Consider the following 19,311-nt stretch of genomic DNA (forward strand, 5'->3'; position numbering starts at 1 on the left):
GTGTCAGCCCCGATCTCACACACACACACATCCCGGTGTTAGCCCCCATCTCCCCCACACACACACATTCCGGTATCAGCACCATCTCCGCCTTCCCCCCCCCGATCCCGGTGTCAGTCAACCCCAATCTCCCACTACCCCAGATCCCAGTGTCAGCCCCGATCTCCCTCCAAGATCCTGTCAGCCCCAACCCCCCCCCAACCCCAGATCCTGGTGTTAGCCCCGATCTCCCCCCAAGATTCTGTGTCAGCCCCGATCCCTGCCCTCCCCCAGATCCTGATGTTAGCCCCGATCTCCGCACCCAGATCCTGGTGTGAGACCTGATTTTCCCCCCACACACCCCTGATCCCAGTGTCATTTTCGATCCCCCCCCCAGATCCGGTGTCAGCCCCAATCTCCCCCCCAGATTCGGTGTCAGCTCTGATCTCCCCCCCCCCGATTCGGTGTCAGCCCCAATCTCCCCCCCCCACTCCAGATCCCGGTGTCAGCTCTGATCCCCCCCACCCCCAAATCTGGTTCTGGAGTGCCCCCGGGGCAGCCAGCCCAGCAGCACCCCTTTATTATGAGTACAGATGGCAGTATCTGAGCGTATTAGCGGGGCGTGGGGGAAGGAAGCCTGGCGGAGCAGTGACTGACTGTGCATGGGGATGCTGGGCGGGAGCTGGGCGCTTGGGCAGTGCCAGCCAATACGTGGCAGCCTGTGGTAGCCAGCCCTGGCCCTGGCAGGCAGTCTTCTCGGCACACATGCCAGCCGCATTAACATGGGCAATATTTGTATAACTGGTCGTGCCGATAGTTGTCGAAACCGGATTGAAATGTACCGCCTGGCGCTTGTTTGGCTTCTGACCACCCCCTCTGGGCTGCTCAGCATGGAGGGGGCAAGCTCGCGTATTTCCTCTCTGCAGCAGGATCTTGGCTGCTTATTTCCTCTCTGCAGCAGGATCTTGGCTGCTTGAGCAGAGCTTTCCCCTGCCTTCCTCCTCCCAGCAGCTCTGCGGTGCCCCCAGTGAGAAAGCAGGGGAAAGTTGAAGGGGCTGTTTTAAAGAATGGGAGGATGCGCCTGGTGCTGGGACCCCACAGCTAGAGATGAGCCCCAACCCTGGGCCCCTTGTTCAGATTGGCGGTAGCTGCCTTTTGGAAGCAGGCCATGAACTTAATGAACATGGTCACGGTCTAGCCAGGTAGGGCTGTTCCCTGCAGAACCAGCAGAGCAGGTGCTGCCAGCACAGGTGCATTTACCCCGCTGATCCTGGTGGCTTGGCTCAAGTGCCCTTCCCCCGAGTGCCCCATGCCCCTGGCTGCCCAATACCAAGGCAACCCCTGGCAGGCATGGTGTAGGCACCCAGATGAGTGTAGGCCGGTTCCTCTTGCTCTATTGCAGATATGGGCCAATTCCTGGGCTGTCCCTGTGCTTTGTCAAAAGCCCCCCCGCGGAGGTTGGGGATCTGTTCCACCATCTCTCCAGAGTATATGCCCACACACCCACACAGCCCTTCCCTCGCCGGTGCCCTGTGGTTCCCCTGCACACCCTGTGTTGTTGCTCAGCAAAAGAAACAGTATGGTGCTGAATGGCTCCATTGCCTGTGTTGAGACCCTGCTTTGAGAGCCAGAGGATTTGCTGACTCAGAAGCCGGTTTGTCATTCGCTTTCTGTCTTGCATTTTTTGTAGGATCCCAAAGTGATTTTTCTAGGTGCAGGAGTCACTCCACCCAGCACTAAAATGTAGCCACCTCTGGGGTGGAACATGGAGGCAGTTGAACAGTGCACTGTGTATACATTGATTAACTGGTGGTGTGAATCACCAGAATTTTTCCCTTTATATATTTATAACATAATTAAGCTTCAGATTCTAAGTGTTCATTGTCTGTAACCTGTATGATGGTGAAGGTAACCTGCAAAGTGTGAGCGAGGTATGACTGATGTAGTAACATCTGCCTGAGTCTGTAGAGAGCCTGAAACAATTGCTTGGAGAGGACTGTGCCTGCCCCATTCCTCACAAGAGGATGTTACCTTGGAAGGCTAACAATGCACCTTCATTGCCAGTGTAATTAACCCTATCGCTGCTGACCCTGCTGTGCTCCTCTCCCACTGATGGAAGCAGGCTGGGGGTGGTGTCGGGGTGGCATGAAATCACGCTGTTAATTGCGGTCAAGGCTTGCTTGGCTGGGGAATTCAACTCACTCTTCTTGCCCTTTGGTCCCTGCTCAGAGAGAGTCACCCCCTTTCCTAATGGCAGAAGCCCCAAAATGCCTCCTAGGTTCTGCAAACCTAAAGCTGACTTCCCTCCAACAGCCTCCAGAGGGCAGTTAGAGTCAGCTGGAAATTGGCGTGTGACGGGGCGGGTGGGGGGACTCTTATATCCAACTAAAGAAATAACCAGTGCTTCTGGACTGGACTGGGACGAGACAACTCGAGGGTGCAGTGCCACACAATTCATGTGCCCCCCACATAGGGCTGGGGGCCTGGACCATAGCAGGCTGCAGTTTGGGACAGGAAGTGAATGCTGGGTCAGCTTCCCAGTCAAATCCCAGTGCAGATTGGCAGTGCCTATCTCCCTCCCTCGCCCTGGGTAACCACAAAAATGTCAGGCCGAAAATAATATATGGTCCCTTTGTTCTCTTTAAAGCTGAGTGTTTAGTTTGCTCCCCTGCCCCTATCTTAGGTAAACAGCGGCGCTGATTAACCGTGCTCTGTTCCAGGTTTATAGCCTTGTTGTTCTTTTATCGCCCCAGCTAATGGCCCCTTCTCCATTTCAGCATCCCCCCCCCCGTTAGCCCTACAGTGCAGTGGGCGAAGTCCAAGGCGCTAGGCTGATAGGCTGCTGGGGAAGGTTTTGTATACACCAGGCTGCCATCCTGCAGCGGCTGTGTCTCTCTGCCCCCGAGCTTCCATCACCTGGGGGGGTGTGCAGGAGTGGGCTAGGAGCGTTCCTTTCCTCCTCCCGACTAGCATTTGGAATGACCTGCCATGGCGGGGCCAGGTGGCGGTCTGGGATGCTGCTGGGTCCAATCCCAGGTGGCTAGGTACCAGGGGGGCTCAGCAGGTGCTGCTGGGAGGGGTCCAAGGCCAAAGCCCAGCCTCTCAGGAGGGCTGGGAGCACCATCCCACGCCAAAGCAGCGAAGGCTTGTATGGCAGGAGCAGGGACTGATGGGCCCATGTGCTGAGTACACACGGCCCCAGCCGGAGTCAGTAGGAGAGTCGGGCGCTCCGCACCCCGGAATGCCTGAGCACACTGGACAGAGGTGTCCAGGAAGAGCTCAGGGGGTCGCACAGTGGCCATTCTCGCATGCACTGTGGTGAGCTACCCCTCCTCGGGGATAGGAGCTTTTTGCTGAGTTTGTTTCAAAGGACCCCGAGGACCCTACACACTAGGGATGGCTCCCCCCCCCACCTCCACCCCTGAGATGCAGCCTACTCTGGAGTGGAACACAGCCTCTGTCTGTGTTTTGCTGCCTTAGTGCCGAGCCATGGTGTGAGCAGGGGATTTTCCTCATCTGCCCTAATGCATAGCCCAGGTGCTCTGAGCAGGGTTGGCACTCGAGCAGTAAGATGATAAAGTCCAGTGCAAGCCACCTACCCAGGGCTGGCAGCTTCTAAGGTTCCAGCACGGGGCTAATCAGCCCCACCCCTAGCTCTCGGCCGGAGCAGCCCAGCTTGGAAACCTGCCTCCTCTCTTCTTCTTCCTCATGCAGTCAGCCTACCCTGGCAGGTAGGGCACTGAATCCAGGACAGAACATTAACCCCTCCCTGGTCCAGTGCTGTGTTTGTCCAGCTCAACTTGTTGGAGTGATGCCACCAGCCCGGGGGCAAGGAGACATCCTTCTGCCTCAGATATGGAGCCTGCCTTTGCTTGGTGTTTCTGCATGCAAGAACCCATACTGGGCAGCACCTCCAGCCTTTCCTTAATGCACCAGTGAGTGCCCAGGTGACCAGGAGTGAAGGGCGCTGGCAGAGCTGTGTGTAGGGAGCCCAGGATTGGAACAGCAGGAAGGGCTGCAGGCAGGGTTGAGGAGTATTGGCAGACATTGTTATTTGTATTATGGTAGTGCCTAGGAGCCCCAGTAGTGGCATAGGACCCCATTGTGGTGGGTGCTGTATCTTTATTAGGTGTATTATGGTAATAATAATAATTAACAGAGATATCCCATCTCCTAGAACTGGAAGGGACCTTGAAAGGTCATTGAGTCCAGCCCCCTGCCTTCACTAGCAGGACCAAGTACTGATTTTGCCCCAGCTCCCTAAATGGCCCCCTTAAGGATTGAACTCACAACCCTGGGTTTAGCAGGCCAATGCTCAAACCACTGAGCTATCCCTCCCCCCAGGGCCCCATAGTGTCTAGGTGCCCCACTCATGGCCCAGGACCCCATTGTGGTGGTTGCTGTACCTTTATTAGGTGTATTATGGTAGTGCCTAGGCACCCCAGACTCCCATGTGCTGGATGCTGTACGCTTATTAGGTATATTATGGTAATGCCTAACCCCCTTCCCCCCAGCCTCCAAGTGCTAGGCATTGTACATCTGTTAGGTATATTACAGCAGTGCCGAGGCTCCAGGCCCTATGTGCTGGGCGCTGTACGGACACTGAACATGCAGCCAGTCTCTGCCCCAGGAGCTGACAAGCTAAGATCTGTGTGTGGCATCTCAGGGCTGGACTATCGGGGGGGCATGGATCAGGACTGGGGGGTTTGGACCGAGCTGTGGGACACCAAACTGGGGGTGGGTAATGGCACTGGTCTAACTCCTCTAGCCTGAAGGCAGAGGGCCCCCCAATGCAAGCCAGCCCAAGCCTCAGGGGGCGAGTGGGGGGGTGGGGAGTGAGCAACATACCGGGGAACAGGGTGGGAAGCAGGTACATGGTAGAGCGGGGTCTTGGCTACCCCCAGCTCCCCACCCCGCCTGGAGGTTGTTCTCCCTGTCGCACCTGTGCCAGGCCCTCGCTGGGGGGTGGCACAGGCTGAGATGCCCACAGGCTCGATGGCTCTCACGTCCCATCATGCACCCGCAGCCTCTGTGATGGTGGTGCCAGGTGAATCCAGCTGCAGCGCTGCGCAGCACCAGGGTGGGTGTGGTCTGGGCAGCAGGTCTCTGAGATCTTAGGGCATTTCTTTGACAGCTCTGTGGCCCAAAGCAATGGCTGGCGGTGGACAGGGGCTGGGTATTGCTAACCCAGAGGAACCCACGGCGAGCAGCTTTCCACCTGAAGGGCTGGGGCAGGGGATGGGTGGATGGCCCTCAGGAGGAGAAAGGCGCCAGGGAGCTCCGTGGGCGTGCAGGAGCCCTGGCACAGAGGAGGCGCCAGTGATCTCTGAGAGTGGGAGCCTGGCACGGGGAAGGCACCGGTGAGCACTGTGGGAGGGTATGGGTCCTGGTATCGAGGAGACACTGGCAAGTTCCATGTGCCAGGGAACTGCTAAGGCAGGAGGGGCCCTTGGCACAGCCAGGTGCTGTCAGGAGCACACTGGAAGCTCGTGCAGTGGATGGGTGAGCCCCGTGGGTACATCTACACTGCAGCAGGCAGCGAGCCTCCCAGCCCGGGCACACGGACGCTGAAACACCTGTGTGGAGGTTGTGGCAGAGCAGAGGCTCTAGCCAGCCCCCCACCCCGGCTCCCAGCTCAGTGTGCAGCCCGAGCCTCCACAGTAGCAGCCAGGTTCCCAGGCTATCTGTAGTATGCTGGTGTGAGCCCTACTGGCGCGAGTCTGTGTGCCCAGGCTGGGCAGCTAGCCGGTCTGCATCCAGGGGACTTTCGGCCAGCATGGACCAGCCCCGCAACAACCCCCTCCCCCCCTTCCTGCCCAGCAAGGCAGGCTCCCTTGGGGGTTGAGCCTGGCTGGGGCATGGGAGCTAGGGGGTGGTGCCCAGGCTAGAGCTGAGCTCCTTCTCCATGACTTTCCAGGGACCACCTGATGCTGGGCCCAGAGGGCAGGACCCACCTGGGTCTCCTGGGGGGCTGGCGTGGTCTGTGGGCAAACCTGGTCAGAGCAGACCTGGAGGCAGGAGGGTCCAGTTCCCCCAGAGCCTGGGGGATTAGGTGACCGGATTAGGTGACCGGATCCCCTCCCCCTGCGGCCCCCCATTCCTCCTCCACCCACATCCCCAATGTGGCCATCTTCCCTTCTTAGCCCCTCTGTCCGCTCTCCCCAGCATGGCTGAGGGTGCTAGCAGTGGTTCTGCAAGCTAGCAATGGATACCAGGAACTCCTGCCTATCGAGGCTTTCGGGGCCACCCCATCTTGTGCGAGGCCGTGCTCTGCTGCTGGAGCTCCTGGCGCTGCACCCACATGGCTTTGGCTCCAGGGGTTCCTGCCATGAGCTCTGTTGGCCTGGGGGCGAGGTAAACCTACCGTGCATGCTCCGGGCCTGTGCCGGGGATATGATCCCTTGGGCCTGTTGGGCCAGGCCATTGGGAATCCCACACTGGGCCTGTTCCCGCAGGGCTGCCGGCTGCCCACGTCAGGCACCTTGCTTGGGCTTTTTCACCCAGCTGCTGGGTCTGTAGCTGCAGAGGCAGGAGCAGCCCCAGCATGGAGAGGCTGTGGGGTCCGGGCTGCGATTGGCGGGGTGGTGGGGAGGTGCCAAGCAGTGAACTCTGCCCCCCGCCTCATGTTTGGAAACTGCCATCCTGGCACGGCCATGATCCTCCCCCGGGCACTATTCCATGCTGGCATTGGTGCTGCTTAAGTGTGGGAGAGAGAGGGGCTGTCCTGGTGCCTGGGGCCTCGTCCATCTGGCTGGCTAGCCCTGCACGGGGTGGGCAGAAGCTGAGCCAGGTGCTGTCAGGGCCAGGTGGTCCCTGGGGAGCAAGCAGGGGGAAGCAGCGCTCTCCGCTGCGCCAGGAGAGCAGGGAGGGGTTGCCAGCAGAGAGCAGTTACCCTCGCTGGGGTCCCTCTGCCTTGGAAGCCCAGATTGGCCAGGAAATGGGGGGCCATCCTGGAGGACGGTCTCTCCTCCACTCTCCGTGCCCAGCTCACTCCTGGGCCTCGGCTGAGGCTGCCAGTCAGAGGGTCACTCGGTGCCAGCTGGGCTGGTGGTGGCTGGGACGTGGACTGAGACCCGCCACACTCAGTTCCCAGATGCCAGCATCAGGCACTAACAATTTTTGGCCACCTTCCAACCAGGGCCGGGGGGCGCGGCTGCCCAGGTGCACCCGGGGCGTTCTCCAGGCCATGGGAGTGTTTCACTGGAGCAGGTACCTGGATGCTTGGCACACGCTGCCTCCACAGTCAGAGGCTGGGAGGCAGCAGTGGGGTACAGGAACCTGCTGCAGCCCAGCCCTGGGTGTGGCTCAGTGCAGGAGCCCCAGACCGGGGGGAGCTGCGACTGGATCCCGCCGGCCTGTAAATCAGGGCCCGGGGGGCAGATGTTCCCAGGCATCAGTGAGTTCCCAGCAGACAGGTTCCAGGAGAGGCCACTGTAAACACGTCAGGCCGGGCGTTGTATATTAAAGGATTATGACATGGGAAGCCATAAATCAGGGGAAAGTAGACAGTGCTGCAAAGCGTTCTCACAGCCCGGTGCGGAGGCAGGGGTGGGGGAATCTCCGCTGACCTCTCACGGTGAGAACGAGTCCTGGCACAGAACCTGCCCCCCTCTGCGTAGTGCGGGCTGGGTTCTGCTCTGCGAAAGCAGCACTGATCCAGTCGCTCTATTCAGGGAGTTCCACCATGCTGCAACCCTGGCACCTCCTTAGTGCTTTGAAAGCTCTCCCACCTCTACCTCTGCAAGCCTGCCAGAGGCAGCATCACCCTGCTGCGTGTGCTGGGAGAGCGGGAGCATAGCAGGGGGCACTGGAGAAGCATCTGCCCTGCTCCTGGGTACCAGGGACATTCTGCTGGTCCAGGGAGCAGAATGGAACGATAATCAGAGTGGAGTGAGGAGATGGAGTTGCAGGTCAGGAGCGGGGGATATTGAGGGAGCCAACCTTTGAGGTTGACACAGTCATGACTTCTATGATTTTTTACATTAACTTTCAAAACAAAAAATGTCTGAGTTGGTGTCCTTAGTTCTCAGATGCCAGCAGGGACTAGGAAAGTGGGTCTCATTTCCAAATCAGTCCATCAGGGCGTTTGTTCTTGCCTAGAATTAACTGCTGGGACTCACTGCTGCAGGACGTCCTGGAGATGAATCTCGCGGGTGTATCCACAAGCCCATAGAAAGGTTGGCTGGCTGCTGAGGAGGGCTTTGGTTGGCTGACTTGGATTGTGATCCCTGTCACATGAGGCATTGCCGTGTTTAATGGAGACCAGATTTCTAGGCTTGATGGGGCAATCTCAGTGTGAAATGGAATCCGTTACCAAAACAGTGAGTTAAACATCATTGCGGGCCCTGCCCTGGCCTTCCTGCCAGCATCTGTGGGGTCACAGGCAAACGGCCCTGTCTCCGAAGAGGGTTTCTCTCCTGCTGCTGTTTGAAAGGGAACAGCGACTGGACATCAAGGTGCTGTCAGATGAACTCACTTAAGGGGTTGGGAGTGGAGGGGACTGTCTTTCTCTGATCGGCATCTTCCCTGGTTCTGGCCCAGCCGTGGAGATAGCCCATGATGTTCTGCTGGGTTGCTGGAAATCACTGAGCTGATGGAATTGAAATGGTTGCAGGAGCGTATGTTTGGTTGAAATTTTTGATGGGAAGCTATTAAAACTTTTCCTTGTGGCCAGTCCATGAGGCCAAAACACAATTTTTCAGAATGTTTCATTCCATGAAATATACTAAGTTTTCTACTTTTCATCCCAATTTGGGATCCGGGATTTCCCTGGAGACGGGGGACCCAGTTGGCGACTGGCTTGCCCCTGCAGTCTTCAGACAACATCCAGTGTCTGTGATCTGGAAGGGGTCATGACCCCCGACCATCCCATCTCATCTAACCTCTTTCCCTGGTCCCCTGCACTTGCTGGTTTTTCTGGGGGCTCTGTTAGCGCAGGCCCATCAATGCCTGGCAGGGGGTGCTAAGCAAGGGACCCAACTTCCCCGGCATTGCCAGGCCATCTCTCAGCTGGCTGGTTAGCCCAGCAAGCTTCATGCCAGGCTTCTTGGGAGAGAGGGAAGCTCAGAACAGGGGAATGGAGAGGAAGAGCTGCCAGATTCTCAGCCAGATCTCTCCTGGGATGGCTTCCCAGTTTCAGATGTACAAATAGTGAAGCCGGGCGGCATCTCTGTTTAACGCGGGGACTGCCCGAGGCGCAATCTCCCTGCTGGGTTGGAGCGAGGTGTGTGTGCCACCTCCAGCCCGTCTGGGCTGCCAATCAGGCCAGTGGCCTTTGCAGCTCCAGGGCTCTCTTCAGGAGCCTGGCCCCCAGGAGATGGTTTGCTGAGGGAGGGAGAAGGTCAGCCCCCATCTGCGCTGGCCCTCGGATCTGGCTCTTTAATTAACCACAGAGCTGTTTGGAGAATGCTGTCAGATGCCCAAACACAACAGCTCGGTGGGAATGTGTGAGCCAGAGGCCCTGCCTTGCCCCTTGGGTGGCCGGGTACACCCGGTGCCAGGGGAATGTGAGATGCCCCCTTCCTGGCTGGTAGTGTCTTTGCACTGGTGCAAATGATGGCACCAGGACAGTCCGGGCCCCAGCCAGTGACCCCGGCTAGCAACGGAACGGGCACGCCCAGACAGTGGCTATTTGTGAGCTAGCTGGGGCTGGCAAGGAGGTGCCTGTTTCTTGGTGCCCTTTGGCACCAGCTGAGCTCAGTCACTGCTGCATTGCACTGGAGTGACCCCGGTGCCATTCCCACACATAGCAGACGGAGTTGCTGCTTCGTGCATTGCGATGCTTTGCCCTCCTGCAGTGCAGGGCTGAAACCAGCAGTGTCGCTGGGGACGTGGCCTCATTCAGCCTGGGGTCCTGGGGTGCAGGGGGTTAATTGTGTGGGTCCCTCATTCAGCCTGGGGTCCCAGGGTGCAGAGGGTTAGCTGTGTGGGTCTCTCTGCTGGCTGGCTGTGAGGCAGAGGAGTCCCCGTCCCCCAGGCATGTGGACAGGGAACTAGGGGACTTTTGCTTTGCCCTAGGCAGCTGGGCCAGGAGCGGTGCTGGGACCAGAGAGAGCTGCCCAATCTCCTCGCTCTCTTGTAACGATGTGGCCAGGACACTACTGAGAGTATCAATTCAGGACAAATTGCTTAGAGCAGGGCGGTCACAGCCCAAGTCTGGGGGGTCCTTTGCACACCAAACCAGCCAAACAGAGAGGACTTCGGTTTTACCCCAATGGCTAACCAGAAGTCATACAAGCAATTCCCTCAGACACTCCAGTTTTCCAGTATCACCACCAGCATCACTCCTTATGGGGGTGAATGGTTATGAAAACCAATACCCCAGTAAAAGACAAAAAGGTTCTCCTGATCCCAAAGGATCAAGCCCCAGACCCAGGTCAATATACCAGTCAGATCTTACCCACAAATCACACTGTTGCCAATCCTTTAGAATCTAGAATCTAAAGGTTTATTCATAAAAAGAAAGAAATATAGATGAGAGCTAAAACTGGCTAAATGGAATTAATTACATACAGTAATGGCAATGTTCTTGGTTCAGGCTTGTAGCAGTGATGGAATAAATTTTAATTTGCTCTAGAGAAACATCTTCCTGAGCCTTATCTAATGCCAGATTCAATTCTGAGATACCAGACAGACACTCAGAAATGTTTTCCACATATGCACTGCTTCTTTGCACAGACAAACAGCCATCTTCCTCAGACAAACATTTGGAGAAACCCTCCATAGGCAAATCCTTGCCCCTAATAGACACAGGTTCAGGATTATTTCTTTCCTGTGACTGGTTTATGTCAACCTGACTGAATAAAGCTTTAATATCATCCCCAATCAAAAGATCCTTAGGCAATAACTTTCTTACACCAGCTATAACTTCATGTTTAACACCATTCCATTCAAGCTGGATTCTGGCTAAAGGCACACTTACAGTAAACTCAGAGGATGACAGTATTCACACTCTTATTTGGTAAATAATCTTCCTCTTTGACAAGATCTGCTTTAACAAGAGTGATGTTAGAATCTGTAATTTGCCTTAAACAGCTTTTACCGTTGACTTTTACATAGGGTTACCATATTTTAATTTTTAAAAAGGAGGACACTCCATGGGGCCCCAGCCCCGCCCCAACTCCGCCCTTTCCCCGCCCCAGCCCCGCCCCAACTCTGCCCCCTCCCCTGAACGCTCCGCCCCTGCTCCTGCCCCTCCCCTGCTTCCCGCGAATCAAATGTTCGTGGGAAGCCTGAAACAGGGAGGCAGCAGGTAAGCTGGGGCGGGGTGCGGCGCGGCCCAGTCCGGCCAGCCCAGGCCAAGAGGCTCTGGCCCCGGCGTCTCCCACCCGGCTCGGGCCCCCGGCCAAGTGCCCGTGCCCCCGGCCAGGCACCGCGCCGGCCGAGTGCCTGCGCTGGCCCCGGCCCCCGGCCGAGCGCCCACCGGCCCAGCCCCTGCCGAGCACCACGCCGGCCCGCAGCCCCGCACGGCCGGGCCCTCCCTCCCTATTTTCCCGGACATGTCCGGCTTTTGGGGATTTCCCCCCGGACGGGGATTTGAGGCCCAAAAAGCCAGACATGTCCAGGAAAATCCGGACGTATGGTAACCCTACTTTTACATTCTCTACACAAGTTATGGCGTTCCCTTCACCTGAGCTCACAGTAAAAGCATTTACATAGAAGGTGCCAGCGTTGCGGTAAATTTGGTTACACACAGACAACTGTTTAGAGTCAAACAACATACCAACATTGTTACAAACTGGATAGATTCTATCCCCATCTTTGTGGTTGAGAGGGACTAGTTTTTCAGTATGATACAGTTCCCGTTGTTCCTTATTCTCATGAGCTGGAGCTCAAGTCTGTCCACTTTTGCCTTAGCTTCTAGTTCCTGCAATCGAATGTATGCCATTTTTTGTTCCTGTTCAAAACACAGGTGTTCTCTTTCAGTAACTTCTCCTTCCATATCATATATTTTTTCTTTTGTTCAAGTTCTAGCTGCTGGCTTCTCACTGCAAGCATTTTTGTTGGGTCTGCTTCCTTATCACTGGTAATTAACAGATTTTTCAGTTCCTGCTCTGGGTCCTTTTGCTTAAAATACAACCCTCTCTGTAAGCACAATTCTTCCAGGCTTTTTCTGTCAGGATCTTGATCATGGGTCACTCACTGTAACTATGATTTTTAACCCTTAATCCCTCCAATATCAAATTTAAATTTTGACAAGCATGTGGTTCTGATCCAAAAACCCAATTAACCTGTGGTAATATTTATCCAAGCCCGACTACACCACTGTAACAATGTGGCCTCTGGCAGGACATGACTGAGAGTATCAATTCAGGACAAATTGCTTAGAGCAGGGCAGTCACAGCCCAAGGCTGGGGGTCCTTTGCACAGCAAACCAGCCAGACAGAGAGGACTTTGGTTTTATCCCACTGAATAACCAGAAGTCATACAAGCAATTCCCTCAGACACTCCAGTTTTCCAGTATAACCACCAGCATCACTCCTTATGTGGGTGAATGATTATGAAAACCAATACCCCAGCAAAAGACAAAAAGGTTCTCCTGATCCCAAAGGACCAAGTCCCAGACCCAGGTCAATAGACCAGTAAGATCTTACCCACAAATCACTCTGTTGCCAATCCTTTAGAATCTAAAGGTTTATTCATAAAAAGAAAGAATTATAGATGAGAGCTAAAACTGGCTAAATGGAATCAATTACATACAGTAATTGCAATGTTCTTGGTTCAGGCTTGTAGCAGTGATGGAATAAACTACAGGTTCAAATCAAGTCTCTGGAGTACATCCACAGCTTGGATGGGTCATTCAGTCCTTTGTTCAGAGCTTCAGTTTGTAGCAAAGTTCCTCCAGAGGTAAGAAGCAGGATTGAAGACAAAATGGAGGGGTTTCCAGGGCCTTTTATATTCTCTCTCTTGTGGGCGGAAACCCCTTTGTTCTGTGCAAAATCACAGCAACAAGATGGAGTTTATAGCCACATGGGCAAGTCACATGTCCATGCACAACTTTACAGGGAGAGCAGCCTTTGCTCACATGCTACCTTGAATGTTCCCAGGAAGACTTCTCATGTGGATTGGAGTCTCCCAAGGTCCATTGTCAGTTAAGTGTTTCCTGACTGGGCACTTAATCTGAAGAGTCCCTTCTCAATAAGCTGGCCATATGCTTCACTGGTACTACTTAGAATCAAACACATTGAGATGCAAGTACATAGCCAATATTTATAACTTCAAATATAAAAATGATACATCCATACAGATAGCATAATCATAACCAGCAAATCATAACCTTCTCATAGACACCTCACTCGACAGTCTTTGTACAATATTTGCTGCAAATATATAACAGTGGTTGCAACAATGATCTTTACAGTTGCAGTTCATGTCAATGATGTCACACCGCCAACACAAGTTTGATGCAGGAAGGGATGACAAACATCATTGACTGCATCCCAAGAACTCTCCATCCTTGGTTCTGTCTTACTACAGCTAGTATTGGTGTATAACAGAAATGGTTTATTCAAGTCATGTTCAATAACCTGATTGTATCTCTTTACAAACTCAAGGTAAAACTTGGTTAGAACAATAGTGGATTGGATCTGCTCTTGCAGCATGGTTCCTGTATGTCTCATGTGATCTTGCCAAGAGCTAAAGAACATAAATACTTTATCCGTACAAGCTCTGGCAAATGTTTGGAACCCAGTTAATATCAAGTCAATGTAGATATTAATGTTGTCCATAGTATAGGAATCCTGGCATTTAGCTGTGAAAGCAATATAGTAGTGTGCCTCAGTTTCCCTCTTCATACAGCACATCAGGTCTGGAATGTCTTTTCTCCTGTGAAAAGTTCCAATACTGTTTACAGGCATTAACTGTGAAACATCACTATAACAAGGCCTTTTAACATTAAGTGTGTTCTTATGTATCCCTTTGCTTTTAATATGTTCAAGGGTTTTTCCAAAAGATTAGGCACATTGTACATTTGTACAGTTCTTGGTAATAGCAACACATTAGTTAAAAAAATTACTATTAGCAATAACAACAGATCCATTGCAAGTGTCCATTTACAATCATGTTTGTCATGCCACACCTTTGGCTCAATACCATTGGGGTTTGGGCCTTTTAGGGTTACCCTGTGGCTTCCCTTTGCAAAATTAAGTTCTTTTTTCTCCTTGTCCTGTAGGATCAAACCCAGATTTCTCTTGCTGAACAGAATCCACTGGCTGATTGGGTGTGCTCTCTTTGCTAACAACTATTAGCAAGTCTTTCTTCTTCCTGCCAGCTAGGTAATTTGCATTAACACATTAAATTCCAATTTCAAGGCTGGACACTCATTCTTCCCTTCAGCAGGATTGGGTTCTTCTCCACCCACCCACCCACCCTTTTTTCTTAGGGGGTTGAAAATTGAAATTTCCTGCTCACAGGAATTCCTTTGCTGGCTAGGTGTGTTCACCAACTGCAGACCCTTTGTGCTATGAACATCTACACAGACGCTCTCCTGCATGCTTTATCACCATCAGCAACTTAGAGACTAGACTCTGTTTTAAAGAGATACCAAACAAATTCAAAGCACCTAAGGGTGAGAGTTTGCCTGCTCTCCCCTGCATCCTTATGAGTTCAGTCACAAGGCTGTTCTGCTCTGAAAAACCAGTAACCCAATCTTTCCTCAGTTCTTTGATTAAATTACTTCCACACCCTTCAGTTGCAGCAAACTGCTTGCAAAGACTACCCTGAAAATTTCTCTCTTCAGGAATCTTTTTAAGCACCAATTCATCTTTACCTTGCTCCACAGAAGCATTGCTCTGCTGAGCCACTACTAACTCCTGAGTTTCACTTACATCCAGGATCACCTTTGGCCCATCAGGCGGATTCCTACACAATCCCCTTTTAGGCAAACTGCTAGATTTCATAGACAAAAGGTTAGAAGCATTCTCCTCCCCTTTGCCACACACAAGCTCAGGAATCTTTTCCTTTTTGCTACAAGTGTCCAAAGTGTTAGTAGGTAACACAATCAAATTACCTTTATGCTTTCCTTGTGCCCCAGCTAGGGTATCACCCTGATCAGACAGCAACAGGCAAAATAAAAGCACCAGAACGGTTTGGTCTCTAGGACACTAACTGGATGCAACCTAGTTACAGTGCTATTCTCCCCAGCAGACACAAACTTAGAACAATTCCCTTCCTGGGCTTTAGTTGAATCCAGAACCAACTCTGAGACAACTGCACTACCCTCAACCATCACAGGCTGAAAGGCACCTTCTGTCTGTTCCACAGACAAAGAAGAGCTGGAGAAATCTTCCCCTTTACAGAAACACAGCTTGGGATTTCATTTCCCTTGTCCCAGCACACAGGGCTGTTCACAGACAACTGCTTGGAGACTGGGGTAGCTCCCTCCATAGGCAAGTCAATACCCCTAACAGACACAGGTACATTCCCTTCACTGCAGTGGCGTAGCCAGCTTCTAAGAGGAGGGGGAGCAAATATAAAAAAGGCGCCCCCCTTGGCTCCTCCTCCGGCCACGCCTCCCTGACTCCTCCTCCAGCTGCACTGCCCCTCCCCCCCATGGCTCCTCCGGCCCTGCCATGCCACCCACGTGTCCCCCCCCCCCCCCGCTCCTCCGGCCGCAGCTGCCGGCCACCATGCTGCGCCCCCCCACTCCTCTGGCCGCGGCTGCCGGGGCGTGCTATGGGCCGCCAGACTGCAGCCCCCCCTCGCTCCACCGGCCGCGGCTGCCGGGCCGCACTGCAGGCCACAGGCCGCGCACCCCCCACTCCTCCGGCTGTGCCCGCCCCGCTCCTCTGGCCATGCCCGCCGCTGCCCCCCCTGGCTGCCGGCCATGCTGCGGGCCACCAGGCTGCGCCCCCCCCCGCTTCTCCGTCCGCAGCTGCCGGGCCGTGCTGCGGGCCGCATGCCGCGCCCTCCCCCGCTCCTCTGGCCGCTTTCAGAAAGGCGGGGGAAGCGGCTGCTTCTCCTGCACCCTGCTAGCTACGCTACTGCTTCACTGACACAATTCTCCACATAGGTAACAGGTAAGGTATAAGGATACTCATTTTCCACTATCCTTGCCTTCCCGTACTACTGATTATACAAAGCCATCAGCTCGCAAGGCTGCCTAGGCTCATCCAAACTTTCCTTGCCTTCCTCTCCCTTGTCCCAGCACACAGAGCTGGTTACAGACAAATACTGGGAGAGTGGGGCAGCTTCCTTACCAGGTAAACTGCTGTTTTCTACAAATAGAGTCTTATTACACTGAGCTACTTTAAGCACATCACTTTTACCTGGGTCAGGTTTACTTTCCCAACCTTTACTAGCCAACAATTTATCACTCACCAAGAATGTCCCCCTTCCTTCTTCAGTTAGGGCTTTAACCTGATCATCAATTTTAATTTGCTCTAGAGAAACATCTTCCTGAGCCTAATCTAATGCCAGATTCAATTCTGAGATATCAGACAGACACTCAGAAATGTTTTCCACATATGCACTGCTTCTTTGCACAGACAAACAGCCATCTTCCTCAGACAAACATTTGGAGAAACCCTCCATAGGCAAATCCTTGCCCTTAATAGACACAGGTTCAGGATTATTTCTTTCCTGTGACTGGTTTATGTCAACCTGACTGAACAAAGCTTTAATATCATCCCCAATCAAAAGATCCTTAAGCAATAACTTTCTTACACGAGTTATAACTTCATGTTTAACACCATTCCATTCAAGATGGATTCTGGCTAAAGGCACACTTACAGTAAGCTCATAGAGGATGACAGTATTCACACTCTTATTTGGTAAATAATCTTCCTCTTTGACAAGATCTGCTTTAACAAGAGTGATGTTAGAATCTGTAATTTGCCTTAAACAGCTTTTACCATTGACTTTTACATTCTCTACACAAGTTATGGCGTTCCCTCCATCTGAGCTCACAGTAAAAGTATTTACATAAAAGGTACCAGCGTTGGGGTAAATTTGGTTACACACAGACAACTGTTTAGAGTCAAACAACATACCAACATTGTTACAAACTGGATAGATTCTATCCCCATCTTTGTTGTTGAGAGGGACTAGTTTTTCAGTATGATACAGTTCCCGTTGTTCCTTATTCTCATGAGCTGGAGCTCAAGTCTGTCCACTTTTGCCTTAGCTTCTAGTTCCTGCAATCAAATGTATGCCATTTTTTGTTCCTGTTCAAAACACAGGTGTTCTCTTTCAGTAACTTCTCCTTCCATATCATCTACTTTTTGCTTTTGTTCATGTTCTAGCTGCTCTGGTTTCTCACTGCAAGCATTTTTGTTGGGTCTGCTTCCTTATCACCGATAATTAACAGATTTTTCAGTTCCTGCTCTGGGTCCTTTAGTTTAAAATACAACCCTCTCTGTAAGCACAATTCTTCCAGGCTTTTTCCGTTAGGATCTTGATCATGGATCACTCATTGTAACTGATTTTTAATCCTTAAACTCTCCAATATCAAATTTAAATTTTGACAAGCGTGTGGTTCTGAACCAAAAACCCAATTAACCTGTGGTAATGTTTATCCAAGCCCGACTACGCCACTGTAACAATGTGGCCTCTGGCAGGACATGACTGAGAGTATCAATTCAGGACAAATTGCTTAGAGCAGGGCAGTCACAGCCCAAGGCTGGGGGTCCTTTGCACAGCAAACCAGCCAAACAGAGAGGACTTTGGTTTTACCCCACTGACTAATCAGAAGTCATACAAGCAATTCCCTCAGACACTCCAGTTTTCCAGTATCACTACCAGCACTGCTCCTTATGGGGGTGAATGGTTATGAAAACCAATACCCCAGTAAAAGACAAAAAGATTCTCCCGATCCCAAAGGGCCAAGTCCCAGACCCAGGTCAATATACCCAGTCAGATCTTACCCACAAATCACTCTGTTGCCAATCCTTTAGAATCTAAAATCTAAAGGTTTATTCATAAAAAGAAAGAAATATAGATGAGAGCTAAAACTGGCTAAATGGAATTAATTACATACAGTAATGGCAACGTTCTTGGTTCAGGCTTGTAGCAGTGATGGAATAAACTGCAGGTTCAAATCAAGTCTCTGAAGTACATCCACAGCTTGGATGGGTCATTCGGTCCTTTGTTCAGAGCTTCAGTTTGTAGCAAAGTTCCTCTAGAGGTAAGAAGCAGGATTGAAGACAAAATGGAGGGGTTTCCAGGGCCTTTTATATTCTTTCTCTTGTGGGCGGAAACCCCTTTGTTCTCCTGTGCAAAATCACAGCAACAAGATGGAGTTTATAGCCACATGATACATGCATACAGATAGCATAATCATAACCAGCAAATCATAACCTTCTCATAGACACCTTACTCTATAACCTTTGTATAATATTTGCTGCAAATATATAACAGTGGTTGCAACAATGATCTATGTGGTTACAGTTCATGTCAATAATGTCACACTTGCCCTAGGAGGTGGGGCCCAGGCTGGCGGGGGGGAGGCCACGCCACCCTCCCTTCCTGTCTTCAGTCTGAGCCCCACAGAGTGATGGGGCTCTCCTCCAGCTGGGGGTGTCTGCAGGTGGGTCTGCCACCACAGGGGGTGTAGGAGGGGAGATTGCGCCCTCGTCCACCAAAAGGGACCAGCTGCTCTCCCTGGGAGTCAGAGTCTCGCCTGGGTGAGCATCATGCCATCTGGGGCTCCCCAGGACTCTGGAGCAGGCAAAGCCCCACCCTGCCCAGCCCCTGCAGCTGGAGCTCTGTGAGGGGTGGAGAGGGGCCAGAGCAGCTCTAGAGTAGGGGGGGTCACTCCTGAGCAGGCATGGCAGACAGGTGGAAGAGAAGCAGTCACACGGCGGGAGGGGATTGACCCTGAAATCCCTCCAACCCAGACAAATGCCAATGTGGCTCCACCACAGCCTGACCAGGGGGCAGGGAGGGCATCTGGCATCCGGCACCAAGGGCCCTTGGCGCCCATATGCTGTTTCTGCCATTGTTATGCCAGTGGGCAGCTGGGTAACATGCCCGTAGCTGCCAGAGGGGGTATGAAGAGTGGGCACCCAGGCTGGAGCAGAGAGAGGGGCTTTCTGGGGCGATGCCCAAGCTGCGCCGTGCAGCGAGAGGTGACATGCAGGGCATGTCTCCGGAAGCTCCCTGTGAGGTGCTGGACATGGTGGGGGAGCTGCTGTGGCACAGCCTGCTGAAGTCTGTGAGATGGTGGGATTGGAGTGCCAGCACCCTGGGTAATAGACTGCTGGGAACGCTGGCAGGGCGAGCGCCAGCATTGCCCTCAGAGATCTGGTGTCTGTGGGGGCTGGCTGACCGGTGATGCCAGCGCAGATGGGGGCAATTACCATTCCTCCTTCTTGGCAGCATCTGATAACTGCTGGG

At 52.9% G+C, this 19,311-nt stretch overlaps 1 protein-coding gene across 2 annotated transcripts in view; it reads left to right on the forward strand.

Annotated features, from left to right (window-relative positions):
- CORO7 (coronin 7) overlaps positions 1-19,311 on the forward strand; it is a 171,910-nt gene that overhangs the window by 133,058 nt on the left and 19,541 nt on the right. The gene's annotated exons all lie outside the window — the stretch shown is intronic.

This window comes from Chrysemys picta, chromosome 10 (assembly GCF_011386835.1).
Source record: "Chrysemys picta bellii isolate R12L10 chromosome 10, ASM1138683v2, whole genome shotgun sequence".
Taxonomy (NCBI): domain Eukaryota; kingdom Metazoa; phylum Chordata; order Testudines; family Emydidae; genus Chrysemys; species Chrysemys picta.